Source organism: Halichoerus grypus, chromosome 2, assembly GCF_964656455.1.
Source record: "Halichoerus grypus chromosome 2, mHalGry1.hap1.1, whole genome shotgun sequence".
Classification (NCBI taxonomy): Eukaryota; Metazoa; Chordata; class Mammalia; order Carnivora; family Phocidae; genus Halichoerus; species Halichoerus grypus.
This window is the reverse complement of record NC_135713.1, coordinates 17,417,587-17,443,642: the sequence shown is the minus strand read 5'-3', so window position 1 is coordinate 17,443,642 and position 26,056 is coordinate 17,417,587. Positions and strand designations below refer to the sequence as shown.

The 26,056-nt window shown below is 37.0% G+C and overlaps 1 protein-coding gene across 1 annotated transcript in view; it reads left to right on the top strand.

Annotated features, from left to right (window-relative positions):
* Window positions 1–26,056, top strand: part of CDH12 (cadherin 12) — a 986,307-nt gene that overhangs the window by 612,731 nt on the left and 347,520 nt on the right. The gene's annotated exons all lie outside the window — the stretch shown is intronic.

The window sequence follows — 26,056 nt, the reverse complement described above, 5'->3', positions numbered from 1 at the left end:
TAAGAATTTCACAGTGGCCATTGTTTATACTTTATTTCCCTATTTAAATTTTACTGAACTATTATCTAGATAGGTACTGGGACATTAAGTTTAAAGTTGTCTTAAACTGTGATTGAATGAAGAATGCTGTGTACAATTTAAGAAACTGTTAGAAATATAAAGTAGGGGATTTTATTCCATCTTAAATATGGCTTCTTTGGAAAATAGGAAGTAGATTTAGAGGTGTGCACACTGTTATCTTATTATGGATATAATATAGCCTTAGCAGTTTAATTACAGTCATGTTCTATTAAGGAAAAATTGAGGAAGATGTGTAGTTTTGCAACTTTATTGAAGTGTAACATGTAAAAAAAAGCTGCACATATTTAAATTGCAAATTAGATGAGTTTTGACGGATGTGTACAACTGTGAAACCACTACCATAATCAAGATATGGCAAATTTTCATCATCCCTTTGTCATCACTTGCTGTTTCCCCCTTCACCATCAATCACTTTCCTGCCTTCTGTCACTTTGGTTTAATTTCCATATTTTAAAAGTTTTCATAAATGGAATTATATACTAGTTCCTTGTGTACTATTTGTGCCTGGCTCTTTTCAGTCAGCACAAAGACCTTGTGGTTTTTGAGTATATAAGTAGTTTATTCTTTTTAAATTGATGAGTAGTATTTCACTGTATGAGTGTACCTGTTGCTACTCTGGATTGTTTCTAGTTTTTTGCTATTATGAATAGAGTCAATCATTTGTGTATCAGTCTTTGAATGGACATATGCTTTCTCTTCTTTGGGGTAAACACTTTGGAATGAGATTGCTGCATCACACAATAGGCATATATTTAACTTTTTAAGAAACTACTAAAATGTTTTTCAAAGTGGTTGTACCATTTTATATTCCCATGAGCAGTATGTGAGGGTTATAGATGTTCTGCGTCATTGTCTATTCTTGGTATGGTTGTTTTTTTTTTTCTTTTTAATTTTAACTGTGTTAATAGATGCTTGGTAGCAGAAATGACTTTAAACAATTAAACAGTTTCGAATTAAGAGGTCCATGTAAATTAGGATTTTTTTTTAGTTCTAGTTTTTAGTGAACAGCAAGTTAATTAGATATTGTTTTTCACTTCACTGCTTCCAGATCTTTCTACCTTCCATAACTTTACAATCACCGGACCTGCCCCGCTTTCTGACTCTCCACAGAGGGTCAAAATATCTGCTTAATAAAGAAATAAACACACCTTTCTTTTTTCTATTAAGCAAACTGTTCATTACATAGTATTTAATGTGTATTTCTTTAATAACTTGTGTTTTAATCATTGCTAAAAATGTGTGTGGTTTGGAATTTATATCCGTAATTCTAGACATCACTAATTTTCAGTGGTTTTAAGTGAATTTGATATGAATTAAATCTAATAATCTTAAGGCTGTGTATATTATTTACTTCATTTTGTTTACACTTAATAATCATATCTACAAGATACAAAGTAAACTAAATCTGAGCTAACAGGAAGGGGGTAAAATACCAAACAATTGTGTCTACTGAAACCCATTTATTTTCTTTTAATTGTGTACTGTGCTTTTTTGTTTCACTTTAAAATAACTTCATACTAAAGTGTAAACATGGCTTTAAAAATATAAAATATATTAATGTTGTATGTCCATTTTTCAATTATGTTTTCTAATTTAATTCTCAATCATTTTAATTAAACCACCTTTCATTTTTAAATGACCAGGACAATAAAGAAATAGGCTAAGGATACATTCTAGATGTGATGTAGTAACAATGTCCTTTAACAAAATATTTTTCCCATAATGTCATTTATAGAACGAAATAAAACTGTTAGGGGCAAGACACGGTGGGAAAGGGGAGAAAAAGTGTATTTGCTTATAGCGTTTTCTTCTTGGCTGAGTAAGTAGAAAGGATATCCCAAATTATTAGCGAAATAGATAATATAATTTAAATAGCTGACTGAAGTCTTAGAGATAATATATTCTAATTTCCTCACATTTTCCAATGAAATTTTTAACTGGAAGCTTCTTCTTAATTTTTTAAAAAAAAAATTTAAAGATATATTTATTTATTTTAGAAAGAGAGAGAGGGAAAGAGAACGGGAGAGAGTGGGGAGGGGAAGGTCAGAAGGAGACAGAGAAAGAATCTCAAGCAGACTCTGCACTGAGTGTGGAGCCTGATGGGGGCTCAAACTCATGACCCTGAGATCATGACCAGAGCCAAAATCAAGAGTCAGACACTTGACCAACTGAGCCACCCAGGCACTCCATTAAATGGAAGCTTTTTAAAATGGCTCCAGGTTATAAAGCTAGTGGTGCCAGAATTTTGACTATCATCCAAGCTTTCTGATACCCAGTTGAGCTTTCTTTATTTCCAGAAGTTCATAGTATTTCAAATTCATGAGTATGTGCAAGTGAAGCTGGCCTCATTCATGTGAACTGTTGTCAAAATGGGAACAGTTTACCTTAAAGGCTGTTAAATTCAGCCACTCCTTACACATAAGCAGAAATAGGTATAATATATGAGAATGTTATGTATAATATATGAGAATGGTAGTACACAGCAAACATTCCTGTGTTAGTATTAGCTCAGTGTTGCTGCTGATAGGTCAGTTTATTACTTTGTTAGAATGCTTTCTTGTTTTACTTGTTTATTTTTAAAATTTAAAACCATTAACATTAGTGTTCTGGGATTTCCTTTCTCTTGATAATTAAATCACAAAAAAAGATGTAGAGAGGTAAATTTGAATCTGAAGTCCATAGAGAGAAAGATGAAATTAATATAAGAATCATAAGACCAGGATCTACACAATCATCTTAATATAGTAATAGTCAAGAAAGCCTTCTTGATCTTAACTATTATTATATGAGAAAAATATGAGAAATCTAAGTGGAGAAATTTTTGTACATATCGATCACAACCTTCCTACCAGCTCGGAGTATTTTTTACATGATAATCTCAATTCTCACTCTTTAGTACAAACCCAAGTAAATGAAGAAAGAAAGAGTGGCTTCCATTTAGATATCTGTTTAGAGTCTTTATTGACTGCAACAAGACTCAGACAAACGTATTTTTTAGATATGGTGGGGAACAATAACCCTTGTCTGGAAAAGAAGACATCAGATTTTCCACTAAGTATCCAAGACCAAAGGACAATTACTTGGCTCTTTTTATTCCTAATTCCCCATCATTAAAATATGAATAAAATACTTCTTGTGATTTACATCAAAAGATTCCTGTAAAAATCAAATGAGATAATAGGTGGGAAACTTCTTGGCAAAGTTTAAGGACTGAATTAATTTGAGTTATCATCATTCTTTTCTTTTAGACAGAATTTTTATTAGAAGCCTTGAAAAAGTGTGGTCACAACATTTCTCTGTAAGATTATGAATGTGTCTGATAATTTCAGTAGACCATAAGAAATGGTGGATTTCAAGTGAGGTTTAAGAAACTTCTAGATGATGCATAAATACACTAGAAATGAATTCCTCAGGTCCACAATTCCTATGAGCTTTGCTGTTACATTACTTCTGCTGGAGAACTGAAATATCAAAAATCATCAAAACTTTGGCCTACTATATAAGTAAATGTTCTTGACATAGACATGTATTAGGGTAGGGTCATTTTCCTGTTTAAAAAACAATAATTACAGTTTTTGAGGAAGGGAGAGAATGAATTGCAAAAGGGAATTTTTGTATGCTAATGAAATTACATCATTTGTAAGTTCTAGATCGTTTATTTTTTATGCTACAGAAGTTTATTGTTGTTGGATTTTTTTCTACTAAAATATACATAACTTTTTACTGTGGCTAAACTTTTACAGTATAATATTTTATCAGTTACAAGACATAATTTTTTAAAGATACAAATGTGTTTTTTCACGTTACAAAAACAAGAAAAGTTTCCTATTCTTTTAGAAGCAGGTTTTGTTGTTGTTGTTGTTGTTGGTTTCAATGTTTGGAAATTTCTAAGCACGAAGATTTTACTGTTCAAGTGACCTGAGTTTTAATTTTAGATTTGTTCTGTATTGGCTGTGAGGCACTGATAAATTTAGTAAACTTCTCAGAATCTTAGCTTAATTAATAAAAATTTAAAAAAATAATAATAATGTCTGCTTAATAGGATTGTTCTAAGGATTTCATGGACAACAGCTACAGTTAAAGTGCATGCAAAACACATGACACATGGCAGGCATTTATTATGTAGTATCTATAATTATGACTGCTATATCTTCTCCATACTCCCCACAAAAGAGTATTATTTTAGTTTGTTATTCATGAGTGTACTTCCACATAAAATCAATTATTTGTTAAAAAGACTACTGCAGTATCATTCACGTTCTCTGTAGAAAATGTTTAAGGTGAAAGACACTTGGAGCCTATGAGAACAAGAAGACGCGTCATTTAGAAGTAGCACCGATGCAATCGCATGCAGTTGGGACTTTGCAGGTAGAAAGCATCTACGATGGCAGAAAGTTAGCTTAATTTAGGGTACACTTTGTTAGAGCGTTGCGTAGTTTTTCAAATAGCATTTTAATTTAGCAGTGACAAAACTTAAAAGTGATTAGGGTTCAAAAAAAATAAGCATTGTCTTAATTTAAAAGTTTTAAGAAGAGGTCACTATTTAAGATCTTCAGAATGAGGCTTAGACCAACACGAGAACAGAGTGCTTTAATTGTATGACCACCCAAACATGAGAACCTGAGAATCCATCAGATTTTCATTTATATGTGCTGTGTTAACAACTAGTCAGGATCCTTACAGAAGAATTTGCAGTTGTGTTTCCTCTTGACTATTTATTTACAATTTATGTGCATCAATTTTGATTTAAGCAGCCTCTTTTCTACTAGAACACTCTAAGGCCAGTCTATAATTGGATAATGGATTTCCTGCTTAGTAGCCGCAGAAGGCACTCTCCTTCTCCTGAAGTGTATTGATTTGGTTTCTTCGCCTTCAGCTCTCCCCCACCACCAGAGGAGGGAGCAAGAGTCCTCTTCTGCAAGGGACACAAGCTCAGCCCTTGTCCTGGGGCTTTTCACCTGTGCTTCTATTTTAAATTCAAGTGTCTATCCTACTATAGTGACTCTGTTCCACTGAAGTTTTATTTTGTCCAATAAGTTCCATCAAAGAGCTTGTATTTTAATGAAATCCTTTAAAAAAAAATTATTTGGGAAACAAATTCTCTATAATGCTTTGTGCATTCCTTTATTGAAATTTGACATTTTTCTAAGATATATGTTAATATTAAAATATTATGATGCAAATGCAGCCCCCCCTTCTGTCTGTCTTACACACACACATCAAGGGAATGCCATATGTCCCTAGTGAAACCCACTTGGAAAAGCAGAAATGTTGAACGTATCACACAGTACCATTGTGAGAGGACATTTGTCAGTTTTCTCCCTGGCAATGAGATTTTTCTCGCCCTCAAGACATGCAAATGACTTCTTTCATCTGTTCTTTTTATGTTATTTGAATAATTTTCTCCTATAGAAGTGAGGGCTGTCAAAAATTAACCATTTGGGGCTTCACTGTTTAATTATGTGACCTTTTTGAGAAATTAGTTCTCTCCAGGGAAGTGGTAACTTTTAAAGTACGAGATGTTGAACTTCTCAGGTGGTCAGTGAATAGGTATCAGCAGGTTGTTAATGGCACATGACTATATAAAAATGTTTAACATTTTGGATTCTCTCCTATTCTCGCGTGTTTTTGTTTTAGAAATCACTGTTTCAACTGGTAATAAAAGATGATTCAGTTAGGTGTAATGTTGTATTCTCCTGTTACTCGGGTTAATAGTATAATGCAAATGTTTTTGTAGGTCTGTTGGTAACTTAAAATGCTATATGTAAAACTATACAAGCAATGCTCTATTCTCCATGCCTTGGTTTGAGTGTTTGTATCTGTAAGAAACTGCCAAACAAGCTTATTTAGTATGAATACTTGTAATAAATCAGAGAGTTGCACTCTGGAGGGCTGTGACAAACCTCTAAATTTATTTTACATAGACATAGGTTGAAGTATGTACCAGGCTTAGAGCAAAGACAAATGCAGCTATCTCTTTTATCACATTGCTTTAAACATTTTTCAGCTTTAGGCTTTTCTTACAAATCAGGTCTATCAGGCTTTTAATTGTTTCACTGTACCTGATCTCTACCAGGAATGCACCTTGCCAAACAGCAGGAGAAAGCACATTTGTTTAAGTCCTCCGATGGCTTAACACTGTGGCTAATCTCCTTGCAAATTATAGTCATAGTTGTAGTTCATCCATTAGGCTGGAAAAGACAAGATTCCCAAGTGGCCTTGGAGCCTTTTCCAGTTCCCAGGAGACCCACTGATCCTCCGCGTGTGTTGCTGCACACGGGGAGTGCTCCCCGCTAATCAGGTCAATGATTATCGCCCGGCTCCAGGGACCTGACAGGAGCCTATCACAGCAGTTAGGGAGCCAACAAACGCAGCATGCTCGCGGAGGATCTCCCGTTAGGAAACACCGCTTAGTCCTCATTTACTCACTGGAACCTCTGAGGATTTCAGCTTATCTTTTTGTCCTCGTAGACAGTGAGGGGCTCAGCATAAACAGGAAAAAGACGCACCGCAGGCAGCTACTTGGAGGGTGTTGATTGAAAACTTCGATCTTCCCACCCCATTCACGGTTGATTGAACTGATTTCTCACCTCGTTCACAGAGAATATTTCAATTAAGGTAAGTGCTGCTAGATCTGAACTGCATCGCACTGAATTTCTGCATTGAAAGTTCTAACCGACTAAACTGACATTCTGCACTGCAGCAAGTCACTGTTTATGTCAGGAAAAGGCTTAGTTTATAAGCAAGTGTCCTAGAATGAAAACCGGCATTTTGGGGATGATGATATTTCGGGGCAATTTCTTTTGGAATACAAGCATGCTGCCTTGCATCAAGAGAATATAAAGGGAAATAATGAAAAGAGAGTTAATTTTTCATTTTACCTTTTTAGTAATCTAGAGAACTGTGCGGCGCTAAGGTAACTTGATTTTGATTGAAGTGTTTTGTTGATGTCATATGGTAAAATCTCTGAGTCGAAAAGCTTCAAAGTTAAATTAGATGGAAAGAAAATTTGCAAATGAGAGTTGAGATTTTGTGCAGCTTTCTACTTTACCAATGTTCCTGGGCTCCCTGTGGGTTAAAGGATTTAGGGCTAATCCCTGGATGTTTTAATAGTGTCCATTTAGAAATTAAAATATAAATGATAAAGTTTCTGATGTAGCTGTTTAAAAAAACAAAAATAATTAATATACTGCTGATATGATTTATAGTTCTTGCACAAGAGACAGATTTCTTTTGTGAAATTGGTTAATAAAAAGGAGAGTAAAGAAAAATTAACTTCTTTCTAAAATGCTTATGTTTGAAAGGAGAATTTTTCAATAAGAGATTACATTCAGGTGTTTATTGAAACCTTGGCTTTTATGTTTGAGGTTGTTCTTTGTTATCAAACTAAAGTGAATTGAGGTTAAGCTTGATTGTACATAGTTTAGGGCAATTATCTAGGTAATTAGGATAAACAAGTCTACATTATTTCTTCTATACCTATTTTTCTCATAAGTTTCTTAAGACTATCTAGAGAGAATGGAAGAATTTTTTTTTTCAAAGTTAGGTTTAATTATCTGAATTTTTTCTTTTCCACTTTACTTTTCACATATACTCTAATGCTTTTATCCCATATTATGTTAAATTTCTATGTAATCAAGAATAATAAAATAATTCTATCACTATAATTATATATGATGGATTGGTTAGCTTCCTAAGCATGTGAGTGAATAATAGCAACCACTTACCTTGTTATAATGTAGTACTTCAAAATGATTTTCAAATAATGAAACATTATTTAAAGTATAGGTACAAATCATTATAATACTTACACAAACTGAATTTCAATAACTAATCTCTTATGCCAAGACACAATCTAAATCTAATAAATATCAGCTGCTTTCGTGTAAAGACTTATAATGGTATCCTAAATGTGCTTTATAGAATGAGCACTCATATTTCATGAAATGGTGATACCACCTTCCTCCTATGGGTATCTTGAGATGTAACATTTTATAAAGATGTCAAAACACTATCTTAATTGGCTATCCTTCTGAAATTCTCTAGAGAGTTTTTCAGGCTGATGTTGATGTTATTGCTTCTCTCACAGGAGTAAAATATTTTCAAGATCCCCATAGGCCCTGACATGTACTTGCTGGTTGTCTGTATGTTTTTAGCCAAAGCCTGAAGACATTTACCTACCTCTGTTGCACTGAGACTTCTATCTCTTATCTCCAGGGAGTTGGTTTCTCAACTGATTCGAAGATACCTGAGAGAAATGTGTTGACTACAGTTAATTGTTACTGGGTTGGGGAACTTCTTCCTTTATTTTATTTTTTATTATTTTAGAAACACTGATAACCAAAAGATAAAACCAAAAGAGACAACATTAAACAAATAAGGCCACATGTGCTATTACCAAACTTGTACATTGCTTAAACTAGCTCTGAATTATAGACTCTCCCTGTGCCAAGTTCAAAATTGTTGGTAGTATCCTACCAATGAACTTTTATTGGATGTACTTTCTTGATGTACATGACCATTGAAAGATGTGGTGTGTATAATGAAATACTTAAGTCTAAAAAATGAAAGCAATTGTAGTTCTTATTCAAGAAGTTATGCCTAAAGTTTTTAAAGGGATTTTATCATTGTAGATGTTGTCTTAATTTGCATTATACAGGCTGGAAAGAAAAATGGAGAAAATCTTGGGTATGATTGAGAATTAGGAGCTGTAACACCTAACTCCTCAACCAGATTCCCCTTTTTGTTTTTCTTCACTTATTATACTATCCCCAAGTGCCACCTTACCTCTAGATTCTACATTGAATCCCATTTTTCATTCATTTGACAGTAATTTATTCCTTCTGTGAGATCAGAAAGCAACTTATAGGATAAATTCACTTGGAGTAGACAGTTTCAAAATTTAAACCAAAAAGTCTGTTAAAACTTTCCTTATGATTTATAACCTGCTTTTCAGTATTTGGTAGTTTCAATAAAAGACAATGGGGAGAGGCAGTGTCTTACAAGTTTTCTAAATACCAAAGAGCTGGGATACAAACTTTGTATGTATGGTTTTCTAATCATTAAGTCAAAATTATGACATCAAGGTTATTTATCCCAATTCTCCAAAGAGGAGATGGGGGCTGGGAGAGGATAGGTAACTGAGGCAAGGGCAGACCATAGTTAGTGGACTTGTGATTCACCCTCAGATCAGGCTGTGTTTAAAGCTAATATTTATGCTCTACCTTTTTTATCATCTAGTATGTGGTGACCCTTTCCAATGTTTGATGTGACACTCATGAATATTTTAAGGTGATTTATAGGATAGTACAGCTTAATTATATCACCTTCAAAATAGTTTAAGTCTTGGCTTACTCAAAATAAATGACGTTATAAATTCCACATTTGCCACTGTTTGAAACAAGCATATACTTTGTTCTTTTTGGTTCTAAAAGAGGTCAGTGCACAAGTCTTTGCATCAAGCTGATTCTGATTACCACAGACAGATAAAGCTCTCTACTCTATGGATAATCAGCTCTGAAGGAGGAGTAGACATACTTTCAGAATAAAATCAAATTATAAAGTAGTGATATAAATTCAATGCCACTTATTTGAAATGAGATTAAAAGAAAGTTAAGGAGAATTCATGTCCATGGCAAAAGACATTCACAGTATTAGAAAAAATAAAGAAACAGTTGGAATTGATTGTTGGAAAGTGGACTAAAAAAATTAATATTTAAATGTACACAAGTCTGTTCTACTGACTTTATATAAACCTTCCCATGTGTACACAGAGATTTGCTATAGCTAATTATGATTTGTGACAATATTATCAAAACCAAAATTGTGTCCAGTCTGTGGCAAAAAAAGAAGAGATCTTACAAAATTAGGATTGACCTGGGAAAATCTATTATGATTAGCTGTGATATCCAAGGACATACTGAGCTGGTAACTGGAAGTTAGTTAGCATGGTTATAAGATATCATCATTTATTATGCTCCAGCATGTTCTCAGACATTTAAAAAGATAACAGATATTGTGAATAATGGATTCAATAATGATTAGAAATATGATCAATAAATATATATATGTATAATATCCAACTGCCAGCCAACTTACTTTCCATAGTTTTTTGGCAAGTGATTGGCTTATCCTAGTTGCATGTAGGAATAACAGAAAAACAAAATAAATATATAGATAATCCCCTCTATTACTATTCCAAAAGAATGAACATGATCTGTAAAGAGTAGTATTGCAGAGGAGTTTGTTATGTTCACAATGCATAAGTCTGCCCATCCAGAAAATATGACTGTGTGTCTAGGTCCCACTAGGCACAGTAGATTTGACCAGAGATGTAAGAAAATCATCTCTAGAATGGCCAGTGGCTCCCATGTGGATTACACAGGAACTATGCCAATGTAGGATGCTCTCTATTAGATGACAAATACCTGATTTGGTGACCTTCACTATGAAAGACATGTAGATAATAGCAGTTGTTGGGCAAGAGCAGACGTTGAAAAACATAGAGATGGTAGTCTGCAGAAACCATGAATAAGCTGAAGTCATGATGTTGGTAGGAAGGAATGAAGAGGTTAATTCCCTTAGGTAAGTTAGAAGAGACACATTTGCTGACTAACAATGGCTAAGCACAAGAAAGAGTGCTCCCTTGTGGAGGGGCAACGAGTCTGGGTTATCCTGGGTGATATTTCAGACCGTGCAGTGGTCAGACTTTTTCCTGTTTTCCACATTTTTTTGGTGGTCGCAGTCCCATTTACTAACTTAAGCTCAGTAAATCTTTGTTTCTTACAAACTAAAAGATTATACCTGGCCCAACATCGGAGGTATTCATGGTCTCGTTAGAAAATGGATAAGGGCAGAAGTGCGTAGTGGCTGTAAGTACAAGTTCTGGATTCAACTACCTAGGTTCAAATGACCACTGAGGGTACTTCCTAGCTCTGTGACCATGGGCAAATCAGTGAAGGTGTCTAAACTTTGTTTTTTTGTGGTTTTTAAAACGGTTCATCTAATGGTAGTACTGTAATCCTGTACCACTGCTGTGTGACATAAAGGAGATAATTGATATAATATAATGACTCAGGTGATCAGGAAATGATAGTTATTATAAACAAGAAACCTTGTTATGAGTCCCTCACTTTTTATCTGTCAAGTGGAGAAAATTAGGTATCTCTCCTTAGCAACAATACACACCTGGACCTTACCAGAAGCTCCTGGAACCACTTCTTGACACTGTGTTTATATCAGTATTTGAATTTTAGGAACATGTAATTTTTTTCTTTTGGATTTAGACAGATGAGTGATGTTTATTGAAAGAAAATAATTCAGTAGACAGTTTATAGAAAACCTTCTATTTTTGTCAGTGGTTGTTTGCATGCACAAAACCAGAGCTGAATAGTAGAGCATAAAGATACTGTAGAGGCTAGAAAGTTGGAAATCCTTGCTGTTTTATCTCTTGCAGAAGTTTACTGACTCCTTGTTTAAAAGAGAAACTAATTCATGTTGCATAATTTTTTTTATTGTAAGCATAATAAATATTTGGTGAAATATTTTTTTAAATGTTTTGAAAATAATTATCTAAATGTCTATTTTCAGATAGATTCAAGCTTATTTCCTCTTCTCCACGAAATCATCCATATTTTACTATGGGATTTCAATCTTCTAATTATAAATGTTCAAATTTTGCATATATATGCAAAAATATTCCAAAATTTGCAACAATTTATTCAAGTGATAAGCATAGTGAAACTGTAGTTTTGCAAAGGAATTCATTGTTTTCCATCCTCCAAGAATGTGTGATTCTTGTATTTTGGCATATATAGGAACCAATGACTATGTGTCTTAAGACAGCAGTTTCCTGGGGCACCTGGGTGGCTCAGTCGTTAAGCATCTGCCTTCAGCTCAAGTCTCGATCCCAGGGTCCTGGGATCGAGCCCCGCTTTGGGCTCCCTGCTCGGCGGGAAGCCTGCTTCTCTCTCTCCCACTTACCCTGCTTGTGTTCTCTCTCTGGCTGCCTCTCCCTGTCAAATAAATAAATAAAATCTTTAAAAAAAAAAAGATAGCAGTTTCCTGGGTCTCATATCTGAAGTATTGATTGGTAGGTCTGAGAAAGAACCCAGGAACCACAGTTTTAGCAAATGAAGGTTATTCTGATAAAATCGGAATATATAGGAATATGGCCTAATTACTGGGTTTTAAACAATTTCCCAGGTAATTCTAATATTCAGACAAAGTTGAGGATTATTGCTGTAGATCAGCAACTCCAAACTTGAATGGGCATGCAAATTTTCTGGGGCTCTTGGTCAAATGGTTCTGGAATGGTGCCTGAGACTATGCATTTCTAACAACCTCCCAGGGATACCAGTGCTGCTGGTAGGTGAGAAATGCTGTTCTCATTCTGGCCCCATTCTGCCCTATTGTTGCCCTGGTGGGTAAATTTTCAAGGACCTAACATAAGACATGTCTTACAGCTCAGCTTACCTGGGTCAAACATGGTTGAAACTTCTCAAGAAACTCTTCCCTTTGCAGAAGGGTGATGGGAAGTTCTGAGCCAGGTCAGAATTGAGAAACATCTTTTTAATCTATTGTGGATTCCTACTGACCCACTCTGGAAATATGTCAACGTCTAGTGCGTTGGGGTCCCTGGGTAAGGGTCGCGAAATCACCGGGACACAGGGGATGCAGAGCAAAGGCAGCACTTGCAACTGCATACTGCCGTTTATTTCTTGACATCTTTTATGCTCTTTACAATCAAAATATATTGTTACTGATTAACAATGTAAGCATTAAGATATCCCGATACTTCTTTACGCAAGAGAGGACAAAATCAAATTCGGTTGCACCGGAATAATTACATATCTTAAGTAAATCTCATTCTCTGATCAGTTCTTATGCAAAGGTACCTTATGACCCATTCCCCGAAACTACATAAAATCAAACCCTATGCAGGAATGCTGAGATCAGACAACACCCCGCATATACATTTGAAGCAGGATGTTATCTGATCATCACATCCCCGCACACGAAGCCACTCTCCTCGGTGGGCGTCACAAGGAACAATGTGCCCAAGATTACTCAAAACATCATGAGCCATTTCTCAGCTGACCGGATGCCTGAGGCATAGGCACACAACAAGGCGAGGGAGACTTTTCCCCCTCTCAGGCCTGGGCGTTCCCGACCTTACCCTGCGTGCGCCACAGCACACAAACAATTCCGGCCACAGAGGGCTCACATGCCTATGTTGGCCTCAGAAATAGAATAATTGCATGCTTTTAGAAAGCAACATATTTAGGTAAGCATTGCCAGAATTTAATTATTTTCAGTTAAGGTAATTGTTGGGGGTAATTGTTGCTTTCCAATTCTGCTGCCCAATGTGTAGAAATTTTTGGCTTTAGCACCACCTAGGATAACTCCATACCAAAGTTCCAAACTTCTCAGAAAATTCTGACATCTTGGATGGCATTTCAGTTCTCTTCATCCTAGGAATGCAGTCCTGATGCTTCATTATTTGTCAGTTCGACATTTTTCTCTCCCCAAACTAAAATGGCAAGGATATTGATTTCAGCTCTCTCCTCTATTTAACCTTTTTTTTTCTATTTCCAACTGCCACATTTTCTTTTTATTGCTCAAATCTACAAAACACTAAGGGAAATATCATATTTCATTAATATAGACACAAATTTTGGATAATTGATTTTATCATTTTTAAATTACAAACCTGCCCATTTAATTCCCCACTAATCCTCTATATTATTTTTCTTCTAGAATGGTTAACATTGCATGAACCATACACTTGTTAATTTATTTGATTAATATTTGTCTCCCCTCTCACATTAAACATTAGAATGTAATGTCCACAAAGGCAGGGTTTTTGATTCTTTTATTCATAGCTGCAACCCAGTGCCTAGAATGGTGCCCAGCATAGAGCAGATTCTCAGAAAATATCTATTGAACGAAGAATGTATGGATGTTCCAAATGAATCATAAATTATGTGGTCCGTGTGTCAGGATTGAGGCAAGTACCTAAATAACCATGTTGTGCTTTTGCTTAGGACTGTATAAGATTCAAGCACATTTCTCAAAAGGCTTACATTTAATCCATTTAATTTACTCAATCCATATTGTGTACCTCTTAAGTGTCAGGTACTCTGCTAGATGCTAGGGACGTATGTTGATGAGCTCTAGTTCCTGTTCATAATGTATTCTGCCTATTGGTAGCGGGGTGGGGTGGGGAGTCAGACAAGAGAAAGGGCAGTTACAGTATTCTCTGGTGTTCAATCATGGAAAATATGTACTGGGTGTTATTAATCACAGAGTAGCTACTGAGTTAACTCTGAGGAACCATAGGATACTTCTGAGAAGTTATCTGAGCTATATATTGAAGGATACCTTGCATTTTGACAGACAGAAGAGGCAGGGTGGTTAGCTCCTAATAGAATTTATATTATGTGCCAAAGCACAGAGATATGATGAGAGAATCCCTACCATCTTCCAGGACCACATTAGTTTCTTATAACATGACAATGTAATGCTGTATGTGTAAGAAGAGGCAACATCATATCTGCCTTTTGTGAGGAGTTTAAACCTCCCAGAAACAGTGGAATCCCGTTAAAGCATTTGAGAAAGGGAGAGACAGATATATTGGTACTCTATTCTGAATCTTGCATTTTATTTTTCACTATTTCAAGTTGAAATATATATATGTATATATACATATATATAATATTTATGCATTATATATATGTATTATGTATTTTATATATATATATATATATATATTTAATATTTCTTTATATATATAAAGAAACATGTAAATTAAAAACAAAACAAAAATACACCAGAGGAGAAAATTCTTTTTTGGTGGGACTCAAGGGAGAGAGACACTCTTTTTTTTTTTTTTTTTTAAGATTTTATTTATTTATTTGAGAGAGAGAGAGAGAGAATGAGAGCGAGCACATGAGAGGGGGGAGGGTCAGAGGGAGAAGCAGGCTCCTCACTGAGCAGGGAGCCTGATGCGGGACTCGATCCAGGGACTCCAGGATCACGACCTGAGCCGAAGGCAGTCGCTTAACCAACTGAGCCACCCAGGCGCCCGGGAGAGAGACACTCTTAAAATGCTGTGCCGAGGACAGGTGAAAGTTTAGATGTTGAAACCAAATAAAGGGTTGAGTGAGGATGAATTTAGTCAACTATGTATCCATATGTAACTTTCAGGGACTCTATTACATGATTAGGTGAACACATTTATTTCCGTTTCCGAGTTTAGGGAAAATGGCAGACTACGGATGGCCATATCCACTAGTATTGACATGGAACAATGTTCACAATCTCTTTCCTCCAGGTTGTAATCTAACAGAAAGGAGGCAGAAGGCCACCTTCTTGCCTCTACCACTGGATAATCAAACTAAAAATGAACTATTCAAACTTAATATCACTCACATTCTTAGGAGGAGAGCATTTTGACCCTTTCCTTTTAGAAGTAGAATGCTAGGTCTTGCTGTGGCGGAAACGCTGCCTCTTCTGTTCAGTCCTCTGTTGTCGTGAACTGTGGCTGACGTTAAATAGGAGATATCTTTAATCGCAGAAGTTTTCTCTTGACCATTCTACCCAAAACAGCACACCCTCCCTTTTTTTCTCTTTACTGTTCATCTGACATGTAACACTTATTGCCTGATAATGGGTTCTTCAGTGGGACCGTAAGCTCTGTAAAGATAAAAACCTGATTTTGTTCACTGCTGAAGCCTCAGGACCTAGATTACGGACTATGATATAGTTAGTACCTTTAACATATTTATAGGAACGAAAGAAAGAAGGAAGAAATGGAGGAAGGGAGAGAGAGATCAAAACGTCTTCCCATCTTGACCCCCAAACATTTCTCTTCTCTCTGCACAATCTCAGCAAATGACACTGTAACCTATCCAGTGGGTCACATTAGATACGCAGCTCTCATCTTTGCCTTTCCACTTCTCACATCCAACATATCCAATCTAGTTCTTTCAATTCTGCCATCTAAATCTGTCTCACATGGGTTTTCACCTTTGCCTCTCCACGGTTCACACCACCTTCATCAGTTACTTGCTTATGGTCTCTATGTTATACTTTCCCTTCATAAATTAATGTCCCTTACTGCCAGAATATTGACCTCTCTAAATACAGACTTGACCTTATTATCCCTGTGTTCAAAGCTTCCCTTGTAATGCCCCATCTCTTTTAGGATATAATTTAAACCTTCATGAGGCATCTGTTTGTAAGCAAGGTCTGGACGCTGCATCCTCTCGAGTCTTGCCTAACTTGTACCAGTCTATTTTTCAGCCATCTTTTGTTTCCTTATCACTGAGATTTCATGTTTTCTGCCTGGCATATTAATTTGACTTTTTGCCTGGCTTAATCTCTTGGCCCTTAGAACCAAAGATGTCACTTCATCCAAATAGTTTTTGGCCCCTACCAATCTAGTTAAAATGCCCCTCCTATCAATTTCCATAACATAGTCTATGCCCCTTTCTTTCCAATCACAGAAACTCATTACATCATTTAATAATGCTAAATTCCAAACTCTGACGGCAGGCTCTCTGCCTGTTTCATTTTACTACTGTATTCCCAGTGACAGGCACTAAGGTCTGCAAATCATTCGTGAAGAAGGACAGGTAATGTAATTCGCTGAATTCAAAAACAATCATTTATTCACAAGCTTCTCCCTTCCACTTGGGCAGTTAAATTCCTGCCATTCTGAATAGAATTGTGCTCCTCCTTGTCACCTTTACGAAATGTCAAAAAACACAAAAATAGGGTAACAATTAAGTTAATTCAAAAATTTGTCACGCCTGGAACCACTGAAATTTGTTTAATGCATTTCATACATTTTATCCACCTTATTGGCTATGTAGATATCTTATCCTTTAATGAACAGTAAAAATTGTTCACACACGTTTGGTAAAGGTCACCTATTTTCAATCAGCACCTTTCTGTGTAATAACTGGGTGACATTTCTCATCCATTTGTGATCAATAAAAAACATGCATATTTTAACTCAAAAGTCCATTCTCTTTAAAAGTATCACTCTTAGAGCTTCTTATTTCATAACTAGGTGATATTTAGTGCAGGGAAATTACACTAACTCTTATTCTTAGGGCTTTTGAACTTTGGAGGAAAATAATTGGTAGAACAAACAATAGAAATGGCCTATCCTGGAGAATCAGTAGTCAAAAAGCACATCCTGAATAGATATTCTTTGGTGTCTCATGTTTAAGGAATGATTACAGTGTTATATTTAATATTAGCATAATTAAACTGTACTTTATTACTTGTCCTTTAGATGAGGTGAGGTGAAATGTTCTGAAAATCAATATAGAATAAACAACGGCATTAATTCTGGAAAATATTTCTTTCGCAGATTCTTAGAGGCAGTCTTCCTTGGAACCATAATCCTCAAAAAGAAATCACAGTCCTTGCAGAAACAGTTTAGGTCATCTGGGTCTAGGTCTCTGGATTTTTCTAAAAGCCTTCAACAAGCCACAAATGACATTTTAAATAGCTTGTCAGGAAAAGAAGTGATTTTTAATGCAGATCCATCAAATATGTTTTTTATCAGTGCCCCCAAAGGCAAACATCTGAAAGGCAGAGAAAAACATAATACCAAGATAAATGTTGTGACTATCGTCTAAAGAGGAACATAATATTAAGATAATAGAGAAATATCTCTTGTCAGGAAAAAAAAAAAAAAAGAAGAGTAAACAGGTTTAATACCCCATAATTCTATAATTTACTCAGAAGTATAATTAGACATTGGGATTTTTTTCCCTACCAGATGCTAAGCCAATTTATTTTAAAGACATTTTAGGGAAAAAATCCCCCCCAAAACAACAAAACAGACCCATTTATGCTCTGGTCAGCAGACATGGGGAGTGGAGCCCTGCACAGTTAAGCAGCAGTGAATGCAAAGTTAACACAAAAACTCTTAGGCAAAGTAATGGAAGTGTTACACTGATTCCTTCAAAGAAGTAAAGCCTGTTGTGTAATGATTTATGTTACTCTTGGTCTTGATCAGCATACCACCTTATGAAGCTGCCAGCCCCTATTACCTTCTACTCCCTTCTATACCTTTCTTAGTCCAGTTTTTACAGACTTTTGGGTTATCTGCCCCTCACGACGAAGTACCCACACACCTTTAGACCTAGAGGCTCTTTACTGTCTTTTGTTTGTGGTAGCACTATTCTGCTCAAGAAGTTGGGTGATTGGTTTAAGTAACAGCAGTAAAGTTAAAATGTTTTACTTCTCAAAGTCATTCCTTCATCTTTGGACGAACCTGACGGGAAAAATTCCCCCCATTTTAGGCAAAGTTCTCTATTCATAGGTACCATACTCTTCAGAACCATATAAATCAAATATTGATTCTTTGACTATATTCAGTTGGTACTAAAAAGTGGGATTATAAATTAATTAGCAAATCAATAAGCAAGATAAAATTCTTCTTCTATATGAAAACCCCTTAAATTTATCAATGGTACCCAGGCTCTGTATCCTTGCTGCTTCATTGCTTCCTATACAGTTAGTGTGTGGGTTCACACACCTTTCTTGTCCCCTTGGACACATTGCAGCTTGAGGTTACTGAAGGACCATTCGTTCTCTTTCCTCTGACCCATACCGAATAACAAAAATTAGGCCCTATTTTCCTCTCTGCTTGCTTTCCAAGAAAATTAAACCTTCTCAGGGTTGGTTAACATATCAAAATTTTGAGGGTCGGTAAAGAGCATGACCCTGTTAGTGTTATACTCACTGAAAGGTTAAATAGGTTTTGCATTCCAAGAGGAAATTCCAGAATTAAAAACATTTTTGTTCTCATTGAGCCATTACCAATGAAAGTAAAAGATATCTTTGAAAAAAATCAGCCTTGAGACTTGGGTATAAAGTCCTTGCTGGATATAGCAGAATTCTTATAGTGAGGTAGTAATAAAAAGTAGAACTTCCAGGGGCGCCTGGGTGGCTCAGTTGGTTGGGCGACTGCCTTCGGCTCAGGTCATGATCCTGGAGTCCCTGGATCGAGTCCCGCATCGGGCTCCCTGCTCGGCAGGGAGTCTGCTTCTCCCTCTGACCCTCCCCCCTCTCGTATGCTCTCTCTCTCAAATAAATAAATAAAATCTTTAAAAAAAAAAAAAAAAAATAGAACTTCCAGAGGTCCTACAGCTACAAAACTAAGTCTGATAAGAGCATAACAACATATGCAAATGGAAAACGCTCAGCATTCAGGTTGCCAAACGTAATTTAAAAAGCAGAAACAGTTTGTTAGGCACTATGCTCTTTTGGTGTTAGTTATGCTTCCTCTATAAAAATAAAAAAATGAAGAATGTCAGGAATGCCTGTTTGTAGTGTTTTCCACTAGGTAAATTGTCAGAAAACGTAACTACCATCTACATATCATGTTCATAAAAGGTATTCATTTGGTGTGCATGATGCATTTGAAGCCAATTTCAGCCTTGTTAATAATTATATACAATGAGGGTGCCTGGGTGGTTCGGTCGGTTAAACATCTGCCATCAGCTTGAGTCATGATCTTGGGGTCCTGGAATTGGCCCACATCGCCTCCCTGCTCAAAGGGAAGTCTGCTTCTCTCTCTCCCTCTGCCTCTCCTCCCCGCTTGTGTTTTTTTTTTTTTTTTCTCTCTCTCTTTCAAATGAATAAATAAAAAGATTAAAAAAATAATTATATAGAATGAAAGTACAAGGAAAAGAATAAAAATGTTGTAGCATCATTCACTTAGGCAACATTATGAGTGCTTTTCTTTGGGGGGATTAACTGGTAAGAGGTACAAAAGGGAGCCTTCTGAGGTGATAGAAATGGGCACTTTCATGTGAATGGTGATTACATGGATAGATAGGTAGGTAGACAGACATATACATAGTGTAATCTTTTAAAAAATTTAAGAAATTATGCTGTATTGTTAGCTAAGAATTTTGTTGTAATTATAAATAAATTATCTTGTATTTTTTTCTTTTCAAATATGGATTGAGACTGATTTTTATTATGATAGAAATAATACTTATTTTATTGTGTTATTTTTGTCATAATAAATTTTATCCTACGAATTTGCAAGTGAAGAGCACCATGCAAAGTCTTTTATAGTCTTCAAACTGATTGTACACAGATACATAAGAAGAGAAATGAAGAAGTATGTAAGAATTGTCTGTAAGAAGCATACAGATTTATAAACCAGAAAATTCATTTTTTTTGATAGTTTATAAATTTTAAAGGTAATGATTTTGTGTATGAGATCATCTTGGGAGAGTTTGAAGCAGAAATGAAATAATTGCCCCAGACTTTTTACTGTACAGATGTATTTTAGCAAAAAGTGATAAAAACATCATAATTTTAGATGAGGACTCTGCAATAAGGGCACTTTCCTGATACATGATTTCATAAAATCCAATAAAAGCCAATTTAGTATAAAACAGAAGAGTTGCCTAAACAGACTACGAGTAACACTGCTGAAATCTACTTCTTATCCTAAGCATCTCCCTAGAGCTCTCTGACAAAATCTGCACTTCCCAATATTATTTCTGCCCTTTAATTTGGGGTGCTAAAGTCTCTAGTGTTAGAAATGCAACTAGCGGGACACCTGGGTGGATCAGGGGGTTAAGCATCCCACTCTTGATTTTCGCTCAGGTCATGATCTCAAGGTCCTGAGATCCAGCTCCAGGTGGAGCTCGGCACTCAGTGGGGAGTCTGCTTGAGGTTCTCTCTCTCCCTCTGCCCCTCCCCCTGCTCGTGCTCTCTCTCTCTCTCTCTAAAATGAATAAATAAATCTTAAAAAAAAAAAATGCAACTAGCTGTTTGTTACTAATCAGTATCTTGTCATGGTTATTTTCCTCTGATTGGCATTGAGAAAATGAGACTGATGCACTCTGAACACCAAGTGTTAGTGGAAAAAGGAAAGGTCTATTGTGTGAGATAAAGCAAGAGAAGACCCAGCAAGGAACTATGGTGTGCCCCAAACTCACTGGTACTTAACCCTGAGGGAGAGGACAGAACAGAGGAACAAGGGAAAGGGTACAGAGAAACCTAACCTAGGCTCTATTAGGAATGGTTCAAGCCCGATCTGCGGGTTGGAGTAAATTCCCTTATTCCCTATGCAGATATCCATTTTTATAGGAACATGTAAGGAGATTTCGGAAGCTGTGTAAAGTGCCTACTTGAGGTCAATTCAAGTGACTGTAGATGTGGCTTGCCTACCAGATGCTACCTGAAATGGAGCACTACAGATAGTAATAGAGAAATTCTATTTTTTCCTTAAAAATATATCTATATATACATATAGCCTATGTATATAAAAGTATATGCATATATATATACATACACACACACACATATATGCATAAAGGTACTTTTATTCATTTAAATATATATGTATATACACACACTTTCTGCCTTTCCCCAGGACTTCTGGAATATAATGTGCAAAGTGAGATGTGGCATGTTCTTATTTATGTTCTTATTTAATCCCATCTAGACACTTAGAATTAAATCCTGTGATGGATGAATACTTCTCTTTTGTTATTAATAACAGGTTAATGCTGAGAAAATGTGATTGAGTGTGTGTGTCTGTGTGAGAGAGAAAGAGAGAAAGAGAGAGAAATACCATGCAGAAAAAGGAGTGAGAATTTTATCCTCAGGCTTTTATTTCCTCATGATAAGCTAAATTCAGGAACAAGAAAGAAAGGGAAAAAAACTGGCAGATCATTCTCCATTTTGCAGAGAATTATGGAAGAAGAGAAACCTTCACAAGGAACAAATCTGGTGGCCGTAGAGTAAGAGTCAGAAGGCTTTTTCTTTCTTTGTGTGTAAAAGACATAAATTATGTATTTTAATATTTCGTCATTGGTTGTTTCGAGAATTAAATGAGCTAAGGTGTGGGAAAGTATGCATCATAGTATCTGATGCATAATGACTGCTCAAGGAAAAAACAGTATTTGTTTTTCCTTTGCATTTCCCAACCTTAATGGAGTCACCGGGAAGCACGGCCAAGACTGCAAAGTACAGCTGAGAGGTGTAGTGATGTGAAATTAAAATAATGGGTTTTGCAGTTCAACAGACTGAAATTTCAGTCTGACTCTATGACTTACTACCTGTGCAGCTTTAGGCAATTTTCTTTGCTTTTCGTTCTCTAGCATACAGGTAATATTCATGACCTCAGAGGGGGTTCTGTATTGAGATGCCCATAAAAAATGAGCTCAGCAAAGTGCCTGGCTTATTGCAAGAACACTGCTGGTGTAGATGTGATTATTATATGAACTGGATGGCCCAGGTCCCCATATTTTGCTGGCATTCCCCATGTATTCTCTCAGGCTCTCTAGGTTTCAGAGTTAATCAGGATCTTTACCCGTGGCCCTAGCTACAGCCTTGACCCCCAGGGTCTCTGCTAATTTCAAGCTAAGAAAGCCACAGTTTGCCCAGACAATGAAAAATTAACTTGTATTGACACCCATGGCAATTCAGATGTCTAGGCCTGAGATTATAAAAGAGGATCTGATTTGCATCACTACCGCCTTTATGATGGCTCAGGACCCACCACCTTGATCGCCGCACCTGAGCCCCTCAAGTCTCCCCGGGGTTTGTGAAAGCTCCCAACGTGCTCATTCATACTCTCAGAAACAAGATTCTTGGGTTTCCCTCCTCTGACCCCCTGCCTTCTGCCAGGCAAGACCCCTACTCCTAATGTCTCTTGGGAGACAGCAGCTCCTCTGGGCAGCACTGTCCCCTGTCCTGGTCTCCATTGCTCACACAATTGCAGCTACAGGAAAAGAACACTATCCTTCCCTTTATCTCTTCTTACCTGCAGCTTGAGCATGGGCTTTTCCTTATGCCACAGAGCACTTGCAGACCAAATGGCAAGTTTTTTCATAAAGTAAAGAAATCATGGTAGGGAGTAAGGTCTAGAAGACATAAAAAAAAGGGACAGGCAATGTGTCAGCTCTCAAGCCCACAGGCCTCGTATCTGAATATGTTGTCTCTCTTAACCCCCCCTTATCATCGGCCAAAGGTCAGCTTTCTTTTCCCAACTGGACTACATTCAAATAGATCTTCCGAGGCCAGGACTCGGCTCCAGTAAAGTGTCAGAAATATAACTCCAGACTCCATCCTAGGCCTGACTGATTTTGGAACCCTCATTTTCATTTCCAGATTCTAACTCATGTGAGAATGTCCACTTATTTCAATTTAAAACAAACAAAAACAAAAAACTTTTTTACTTCCACCTAATAAGCTATTCTTAATAGAAAAAGTAGAAGAAAATAATCCTGCATAAATTCAAACTGTATTAGCAATTTCTAAATGACTCCTTGTGTAGGCTGTCATTTGTCTGAGAAGTTGAACTGAGCCAACCCAGGTTGTTAGTCTCTTCTGCAGGGAAAGGGTGCAGTGGAGTCTGCTGGTCCATTCAGTAATCCTCATGGGTCTTTGTCCTGGAAAACAACTACATGAAAAATCATACAAACATGGATCTCCCCAAGAATTTGTCTAACAAATTTGGCTGCTTAAATAAATTTGTACACAGACAAAGCAACAACCTGAAAAAAAAAAATGTAGCTCTAATCTTTAATAGCAGAAAGATGAGCTTCTTGGGGCGCCTGGGTGGCTCAGTCATTAGGTGTCTGCCTTCGGCTCAGGTCATGATCCCAGGGTCCTGGGATCAAGCCCCGCGCCGGGCTCCTGGCTCAGCGGGAAGCCTGCTTCTCCCTCTCCCACTCCCCCTGCTTGTGTTCCCTCTCTCGCTGTGTCACTCTCTGTCAAATAAATGAATAAAATCTTAAAAAAAAAAAAAAAGATGAACTTCCTGTTCTAAGTGATGCACATTCAAGAAGTAGCTTGATATCCACCACAAAGTGCAACTCTAACCCACAGGTCTCTCTTGAATCCCCTTGTAATCTTCAATGCTTGGGAAAGTGGCCAGCAAAAAGAAGGAATAAGTATATGTTGTTGAAAGCATAAAGGAAATGGGAGTTTTCCCATCATCTAACATTTACAGCTTCAAAAACCACTACGTTGGAATTTGGTTTCAACCAATTTACCACATTACATCTCTTTTTACTGATGGTTAGAAATCTGAATGTGTTTTCTCCTAGAAATGTTAAGCCCCACATTTGGGAAGTTATAATACCTTTAGTTCACATTAGACTTTATACACACAAATTGGTATGAACATTTAGTATTCAAAAACGAACAAGAGACCTATATGTAGGACTCTAATTTATGAGTCAGATAAGGTATAATATGTTTGTTAAACCTACCATTTTCCGCAGTAGACATGCTTGAAAACTAAGTATCTTCTGTTATCTCATCTATGGTAACTTTCCCCTTACACTTCTTCCCTGTACCATGCTTCTTAGTTGTGCCTCTTGATTCCTTAACTCTATAACCCCATCTGCATATTTGCTGTTTCTCTCTTAATGTCAGGCCTCATTCTTGTAGGGACTCAGCCTCCTTGTCAATATCCTGGCCTCTAGTCTCTTCTCTTTCACGACCAGTCTCCCCAGCTATGGTCCATGTAAAATACAAATTTAACCTTGCCACTTTCCCACTGAAAGCCTACATTGGCTCTCTGTTGCTATAAAATGAGCTCCAGTCTTTCGAACATGGAATATGAGGACACATCCCCAGCTTCTCTCCTCCCCTTTCTCTTGACATCCCCTTCCCTGTGCCGTACTCTTCAGTCACTGTGAATCATTTGCAGTCACGTGAATGAGCATGTCCGTGTACCTGCCCATGAACCTACACACACCCCTAATGGTATTTTTGGCCCCTGTGCTGTCCACAGTGCTTGAAATGTGTCTGCATTTCTCATCCTTAACCTTGTACTCCTCCGTAACTTCTCTGGCTAATCCCTGCGCTCTCCTGGAAACTCAGAACTGACATCACTTTCACCAGGAAGCTCTTCTTCAACTCCAGCCACCAGCCTAATTTGACTGTTTTACTACAGAAGCTCTATTGCTTCCTAATTTTCTCTTTGTGAGTTTTTGTCACCTGTTAGGTTATGAACTGTGCAGGCCCAGGCTATGTCTTAAGTTTGTTTAAACCTCAGTGCTTTGTGCTGTGTTCGTCACGTATTAACACCTGAGTACTAATTTCGTAATACGTGAAAACATGAATGAAAGAATGTGTTCTTTAAGGACTGTTGATACGTATGGCCACGTTATAAGTGCTGAGTAATGACTTCGGGGACCTCTCCCATTTTTAGTTGCTGACTACATATTTTGGGCCTTTTTGAATTATACCATCTTATGATTCATCGATTTAATAGTGGAGTGTCCCTTGTGTGTTAGAAACTGGGCCAGATCCAGTGTAACTATAAGTTAAAATAATCACCAAAAAATGTATATAGGTACAAGTGGGGAAAGTGCTCTCGAAAGAAATGTGAGTGGTGCTGTGAGATACAGAAAGGAAGGGCCTGGCCTGCTTTAGAGCCAAAGAAGCCTTCTTGGAAGGACCTGTGTTTGAACAGAGATCTGAGGATGTGTAGTTAATTAGAGGGAGATGGAAGGAAGATGGTGCCAGGCTGATGGAGGAGATGGGTCATGCAAAAGCAAGTGGGATATTGGTGTGCTCAAAAGATGGCGAGAATGGGGCGCCTGGGTGGCTCAGTCGTTAAGCGTCTGCCTTCGGCTCAGGTCATGATCCCAGGTCCTGCGATCGAGCCCCGCATCAGGCTCACTGCTCTGAGGGAAGCCTGCTTCTCCCTCTCCCACTCCCCTTGCTTGTGTTCCCTCTCTGGCTGTCTTTCTCTCTGTCAAATAAATAAAACCTTTAAAAAAAAAAATTAGATCTGAGAATATTAAAAAAAAAAAAAAAAAAAAAAAAGATGGCGAGATTGGACGCCTGGGTGGCTCAGTCAGTTAAGCATCTGCCTTTGGCTCAGGTCATGATCCCAGGGTCCTGGGATCCAGCCCCACATCGGTCTCCCTGCTCAGTGGGGAGCCTGCATCTCTCTCTCCCTCTG